Consider the following 8,250-nt stretch of genomic DNA (forward strand, 5'->3'; position numbering starts at 1 on the left):
TATGATAAGATGAAAAATATATTGGAGATGCGAATGAGTTTCATGACAACCAAATAATTAGAAGAAATAAAAAATAAAATGTATATATATATATATATATATATATATGAGTTATTTAATTAATTGTGAATATTTTAATAATTTAAATGGGGATGGAGATAGGACGAGAATGGGTTATGGCGGGGATATGTACATCCCCATACCCATCCCCATACCCAATTGAAAAAGTCGGGGATTCCCTATACCCATACCTAGTCAATGCGGAGATTCCCCGACAAAATGGGGACGGGTTCAGGCAATACCCACGGGGACGAGTTTATTTGTCATCTCTACTCGGAACGTATCCCTTGAGTTGTGGCTCAGGATAGGGGTTAAGCACGTGGCATTCCTTGAGTTGTGGCTCGAAATGATATCTCTTGAGTTGTGTGGCTCAGGATGACAGATGAATACGAGGAACTATTGAGTTATGGCTTGGGTTGGCGAGTGTTGTCGGTGTGAGTGTGCGAGTTGTGGCTCGTACGGCGGGTTTAGATAAATTGCCCTCCTTGGTATGAGACCAACGAGTTTGGTAGTCTTGGGACGTTACAAATGATATTCGTATTGAGAACTCCACCTGGCGTTACGGAGTGTGGTCCGTACCATGGTTTCCCGCACGTGCTCTACCAGTTGTGGCTGGTAGGTGTGGCGGCAAGACATCTCGAGGTATTCATCAGAAGACATAGAACATGAGTAACATGGTGGTGGCCATGTGATATAGAATCAAAGGATAATGTTCCTTTGATGTAAATGTCTTAATATATATGAATTGCATATGTTTTATATAACGTTAGGTCACCCTATCTACTTGTGTTTGACGATGATCGTGTATGTGGTACACTGGAATAGATGATGTTGCAAGTGGATCTGGTAAGGCATAACACCAGAACGGGGCTAGATTGGGAGAGAGTTTTGTCAGAGTTTTGATGTTTTATGGTTTTGGAATAAATTTGTAAACACTTATGTGATGTTTTTATATTTATTTTGAGTTTATAATTTATGAATTTTGGATTATTTGCTGATGTAATAAATGTTTTAAATTCCTCGTGTTTTAGAGATTGAGACACAATAAATGATGTTCTTTTTATATCTCTATTTTATTTTATTAAAAATTTATAATATTTAGTCGGGATGTTAGAGTTTTAGTCATAAGATTTTGTGTTTTCCTCTTTTTAAATTACAATATTTTTTTTTTTTCATTTTTCAGTTACAAGGTTCTCTGTAATTTTGTTTATTGTCACTTTACTATTTCTTTAAAATATGTTAATATTTATATACTAAAATTTTTAATATATTTTAAAACATTAAAATTTTATATATATATATATATATATATATATATATATATATGTCACCAACAGTAAAATAGAAAAAAAAATCCAAATTCTCATACATGTTGGATTTTCTGATGCAACAAACATATGCAAAATAGCATTTAATTTTGAAGTTGTACCATAAAGTATAATTATTTTAAAAATTAATCATTTTAAAACTAAATTAAATCTTATATTCATAAAATAAAAATAAAAAATATATAAAATCAAATTCTAAACAATTATTTAATGATTAAAATCTATCTCACTAATAACATTATTTTAATCACTTTTGTTTTCATTTAAATAAATTTTACTAAAAATGAGTAGATGGTAAGTAAAAAGTATTCGTGATTTGAATATTAGAATACACGTACACAAAAGTGGTAGTCATTACTCACAAATATGAATTATCTCTAACAAATTTTACTACAAGATTATATTTTTTTTCATCCCTATTACGGATAGTTTTAAACAAATTACTACTTAATCATCAAAGAAGAAATAGGTCATATTTAGTCTAGAGAGGACATATTTATAAGAAAAATTATAATTTTTCTAAATTGATATTTTCTTTTGAACAAATTTTAGATAACAAGAACGAAATTGATAAAATAAAACAATATGAGATATTTACTAATCACCACTAAGATATTATATTATTTATTAAACGAATACTTAACGTTTTACATAAATAAAAGTTTCAGAGGTAGATTAATTTTTTTTTACTTATATTTCTATTTACATTTGACGTGTATTTACAAATACGTATAGAATACAATACAAGTAAGACTTGTTCATATACCTACGGTGCCTTACTAACTTTTTATTTATTTAAAAACAAATAGAAAATGTTAATGCTCTTTTATAAAATTTTAATGTTATAATAAATATTTTTCATTTTAGCTGATGTTTTAAAAACATTGTTTTACTGTATGATTTAGACCTAAAAGTGTGAAGCCTTTAACATTAAGGTGTCGTGGTGTAGTTGGTTATCACGTCAGTCTAACACACTGAAGGTCTCCGGTTCAAGTCCGGGCGACGCCATTTGTTTAATATTTTTCTGATTTTTGTTTTTTATCTCAATTAATTTAATTTTCAAATATATTGATGATGATGTTTGAAATTGAAGATGAAGAAATGAGGAGAAAATTAGCATTTAATTTTGAAGTAGGGGTTTGTCCGAACGAGCCCATTACAGCATTCCAAAAGTGGACTGGATCAGCATGTTCCACTCCCTCTGATCTGCATCACGGGCTTGTCAAATGTAGTATTGCACCAACCTAACCCCAAACCAGAAACAGTAGAAGAAGCACCCTCAACCTCAACCTTTTGCAGCTGGAACAACTACAAACCACCAACAATTGTTTCACTGATGCCAGCACAATCATTCCACACTCCCACTAATCAACCTACAAATCATGTGCACATTGATTTCAACATTTCTCTCACTGCCAATACCCACCATCTATACCTCTACCTTCTCACATGTCTCACTCACCACATTAAAACTTGGCCCTTGCACATGCCATTCTGCAGTACACTTCATTTCTTCTACAATGCCATTTCAAGATCACACTTTTGGCAAAATACTAGGATACACTCGTATTTTCCCTTACAACTCCTCATTTTAGGTTATTCGATTCAACTCACAAACCAAATATTCTACGTCCACAAGAAATAAAATAATTTTACATTGTATAAATATGGCAATTTTGTATTCCAGGGTCTTTCTGAACGGGAATTTGTAAAAATAGGTTCGTTGAATTTTTTTTTTAAAACAGGGTTAAGTCGTCAGGGTGGACGACGACATTATAGGTGAAGTCGTCCTCCACCCTACCTGTTTCTATTTTATTTTTTCAAAAAAGTGAAGTCATCACCACAAAAACCGGTTTATGTGAAGTGAAAAAAAGTGAAAAAGTGAAGTCATCATCTCAAGTAACGACTTCACTTTACAATGGTGAAAGGGATGTGTTTTAAAAAATTGTAGATTACGGAAATGATGAGAGATGATAGAAATCTTTATAATAAATTATAACTGACAGAAAAGAAAAGTGAAGTTTATAATTTAATTATAATAAATTAGAACTGAGAATCTAAAAAAGAAAAGAAAAAAGTGAAGTCGTCATTTACGAGGACGACTTCACTTTTTCATTTCATAGAAAACGGCTTCCATGGTGACAGTTTCACTTTTCTGAAAAAAAAAAATAGAATCCGACAGGGTGGAGAACGATTTCACCTGTTTTTAGAACAAAATTTCACGAACCTATTTTTACAAAATTTAATTCAAAAAGACCCTAAAATACAAATTCACCTATAAATATATATAGTACAAATAAGTTGATTTTGTAAAGTTTAATTAGATTTATTTACTTTTAAAAATTATACTTATTTATTTTTAAAGTTTGGAAATCAAAATATATCAAAATTCAAACATGTTCTGATTTTATGTCTAAGGACTAAAACGATACTTAACCTGATATCATACGCAGGATGACATCTTCAAAGAACAAAACGATCTATGAATCACACACAATATTGGCATAATGCACACTCTGTCAAAACTCTATTCTTTTCCTCTTGTTTCATCACTGTCTTTGTTTTCAAATTTTGTTAAGTGCATTAATTGACACATGCCTACATTTCACCACTAGCTTAACCTCCATAACTTTCTTTTCATCACTGAACTCTGTCATGCTTCTCTGTCTGCTGGTGTAACATACAACTCCACACTCAATTTTTGCTCCCTACACAAGGTCCATGCTTTCCTTCTACTTTTTCTTGATTTGATATATCAAACGCTACACTTGTTCTCAGAATTTATTCTTCACAAACTTTTCTTTTCTAAATGGATTTATAGTGTTATTGCAGGTGTCCTCTCAGCAGGAACCTAAACAAAACTCAATTAAAATCATAGAGTGTTGGGTAGTTAACCATTTTCCACTAACACAACAAAACCATGCTTGCTATTCATGTGTAGAGAAGATACACATTCAAGTTAGGTAGAATTTTCCATCAAAAAAGTATAAACTATTTGATTTATTTTCTCCAGCAGTTACTAAATAGATAAGAGTCAAAGGGAGAAGTTAAGAAGTTGATGAATTAGTGAGCAAACTTTGGTTCTCACATTTTCCTTCAAAAGGACAAACTTGCTTAAATTTTAGGGTTGGTACCTTTGAATTTCTTATCCATCAAGGTTGTTAGATTACATATTTAAAGTTTTGAAGGGTGCAAGAAGAAAACATATATAGCCATTTAATTACTTGGACGATGCATTATTGCAAAGTGCTTGGATTTAATTTAATGGGATTAATGAGAAATTAAGGGAAAGTGTTGTCACCATGGACAAACCGATTTGTCCGTTTTTGTGGATCTTTCTATGTTTATTTTGTCATGTATCTTTCCTTTTCCTTTCTTCTTTATACATTGAAATTTCGAGAGCATGGGGTCAGTTCATTGATTTATGAACATTATGTCATTAACTATGTGTCCACTGTGTCAATGCCACAAAACAAAGAAAGAAAAGATTGAAGGTGACATTGACAAGATCAAAATTTAAATCGTTTTTAATATGATTTTTAATATAAACACCTACAAGTTATTACATTGGCTAATAGGCATGAATTTCTTCTTTCTTACTTTCCTTTTCATCTAAAAAATGTTGGATTAACACTTTCAAGCTTCGTGACAATTACTTGTCAAAAATTAAATTCTTTTTCTATTTTTTTCGTATTAATAGTTTCTCACACGCATCTTATTTTAAAAAGTAAATTTTAAGTATAATTTAACATTACAAATTTATCTTAATGTAAAACTTCCGACAATACCCTTAAAGGAATTTTATTTAAAGTTTTTTCTTCTATTAACAAAAATAAAATAAAATTTGAGGCTTTATAGGATATAATCTAAAAAAAGAAACAAGATAACATTTTGAACATAAAATAAACTTAGTAATATAAACAAATAGATGTTGAAACAGATAAACAGTTTTGCTTTTACTTTTAGTAAGTTATCAATCTTATCTACCAAGAAAAAGAAAAAGAAAAGTTATATATTATAGGTAGAAGCTATGCTCTAGCCACTATGAAAGATCTACAAGTAACATATAACAATGCCAAAATTAAAGGATTTTTGGTATAATTCAACCATTTCAGGCTGCTGAAGCATCAATCATGTAAGAAAGAATAATGATGTGAGTTTGACATTCACTACCCTATAAGTCTTCTTAAAATTATATATATTATCCTCCATTGATCTATATTTCAAACATAGTTTAATTTGAAGCTCTTAATCCCCTCTTTATCCAAATTAATTAACCGAGAATAAGGTATCTAAGGAAGTGTATGTGTCTCAATCTAGGACCACCGACCTAAGTTCAAAAGCAGATAATGGGTCCTATAGTACACATAATTTCTTATGAGAGCCTCTAACTTAGATAGAAACTAATACCAGATTCTGATGACACTTATGGAGAGTGTCTCTCACAAGTTTCTGCTACTTCTATTCATCTAACATGAAAAAGATTGTATAACAAATAGTTCCATGTGAAAAAAAGCAGATAATACAAGGCTTTTAAGAAGAAAAAGGAAAAAAAGGTTGAAAGAAACACAGTATTGAAGAAAATGATGCACCCACTTTGCATCTGTTTTAGGTTATCAATTATCATGGTCGTGGCATGGGTCAAGCTACTCAGGATTTGTACACTGTAATGACCAAATCAAATTATTCTTTGAATAATTTTTAGGAAATATATTCTGCATTTATTCTAAACAATAAAAATATTATATTCAAATTAACAAAATAAAATTCGTTCTATATGTATATAAGTGTAATTTATTGTAATTATTATACTAATTTGAGTTAAAAAAATTATTATCATTTTAATATTCTAATAGTTTCATAGAAGTTGAAAACCCTTTTTCCTTTTGAATGTTTTTGATGTATTTTTTAAAACTAAAATGATGTATTTTATATTTTAAAACTAAAATAGACAATAGTATTATATTTAGAGAAATTTATAAGAATCCAAAATTATTTAATTCTTAATTTAAATATATCAATTAAATAATTTATATATGTAAATATAAATGGTACAAATTACAGAGCAACCATGTGCTGGCTGAAAGTTGGAACATATCTCAGCCCCGGGAGTGGGCTGCAATATTTAGTCAAATTGTACTTTTTAAAACGTTTTTCAACATGTCATGAATATTTTTTCAACATGTCATGAATATTGACATTGGTTTTTCTTAAAATAAAAAGAAAAACAACGAAGATCATGATGTCATCTTGATGCGAGTATTTTTTTTTTTATAATGTTTTTTTTGTCTTTGAACTTGTTTCACAAGTATCCACTTTTATTTTGATTTAGATGGAAGCACAAGTTGCCAATTTTGTAGGTTATTAATGAAAGAAATTCCCTTATGATAATTTAAGTATTATAATACTTACTACATAAATGATGAATAATTAGAGATTTTCTTTCTTTATGAATCTTAAGTTGTTTTCGCTCTTTTTCCTATCATTCTTTTTCATCCTTTTTATGATTAAGAAATTTTATTACGTGTCTTGACTTCCATGAGAAGAGAGCAACACCTGTGTTTTTTTCTTATCCTCTAAGAAGTTTCTTATGACATGTAATTATCATAGGATAATATCAAGCATCAGAGGTATATTTGAATTTTTAATAACATGTATTTGAATATTAAGGTTTTTGTTCCACTGTCGGAAATTTTCTAATAGTATTAGGAACTAACTCAACACTAAATACATTATTACATCATATAGTATCAATGTCTTAGATTTGTATTTGCATCTGTATATGCATCTGCCTTGACGAATATAAATTACTCATGATTTAATTAATTATCATACTTAATAAACAAAATTGATTAAAAATATAATTCAAAATTAATTAAAGAGTTAAATAAATATGAACTGTTAATGTAACAGTTTAGGTAGTCAATCACTAACAACTAATCTTTAATACAACTTCTTACGGTAACTAGTATATCTATAATATACTTTACAAAATTATCATCATTAATATATTTTTCATAAACAAATTTAGACATAAATATAAAAATCACAATAAACTTTCGCTATAACAGATTTATTAATCAAAGAGTTGCAGCTTGGGTGCAGCTGGAGGAAAAAAACAACTATATAGATTATACTAATCTAAAAATATTTAATATATATAATATAATATAAAGATATCAAATTACACCAATAAAAATTTTATAAGTCATATATTGTGAATAATTTTATATAAAAAATAATGATTTAACTAATCTAATAATTAAAGGCTTAAATACCTTTTTCGTCCTCATTTTCGTAGTGTTTGTTGCGGATGGTCCTCATTTTGACATAATGTTTAAAATGATCTTCATTTTTACCCAATGTTTAAAATGGTCATCATTTTCGCAATTCGTGTTTTATTAGTCATTTTCTGTGGCGCCGTTTAAATCAGTAACAGAGCACTGTACATGTGGCACTATTTGTATTACCTTGCATTGGGGTGTGTTACGTGTACTGTACATGTGTGGTAATTTAGAAACCATGTAGAACATCACAACAATCCAAGCACAAACAAATCCCAAAATAGAATTACGAAAACCCTAACCCACGAGCAAACACAACCCAGACAATCCTAAACCTACTTACCTCGTTGATGATGATTAACTGGAAAATTGAAATGAAGAGCGCGACTGCAATTCAATGATGAAATGACAAGTATTAACTGCTTCCTCTGCAAATCCGAGCTCAAGAAAGACGAAGATGAAGAAATCGCCTCCAACAATGAAGAGCACGACTGCAATCCAACTCAAGCCCTAATTGCAAAATTTCCCCCAAATTGAAAAGTTAACGTTAATTAGCCATATGTACAATACACATAACA

The 8,250-nt window shown here is 29.6% G+C and overlaps 1 non-coding gene across 1 annotated transcript; it reads left to right on the top strand.

The window, feature by feature from the left end:
- The first annotated feature begins 2,322 nt into the window (after positions 1-2,322).
- Positions 2,323-2,396, top strand: TRNAV-AAC (transfer RNA valine (anticodon AAC)). The gene has a single exon. It is a non-coding gene; the product is annotated as a tRNA-Val (tRNA).
- Positions 2,397-8,250: the final 5,854 nt, after the last annotated feature.

This window comes from Vigna unguiculata, chromosome 3 (assembly GCF_037176805.1).
Source record: "Vigna unguiculata cultivar grain cowpea cultivar isolate G323 ecotype 2 chromosome 3, ASM3717680v1, whole genome shotgun sequence".
NCBI classification, from domain to species: Eukaryota; Viridiplantae; Streptophyta; class Magnoliopsida; order Fabales; family Fabaceae; genus Vigna; species Vigna unguiculata.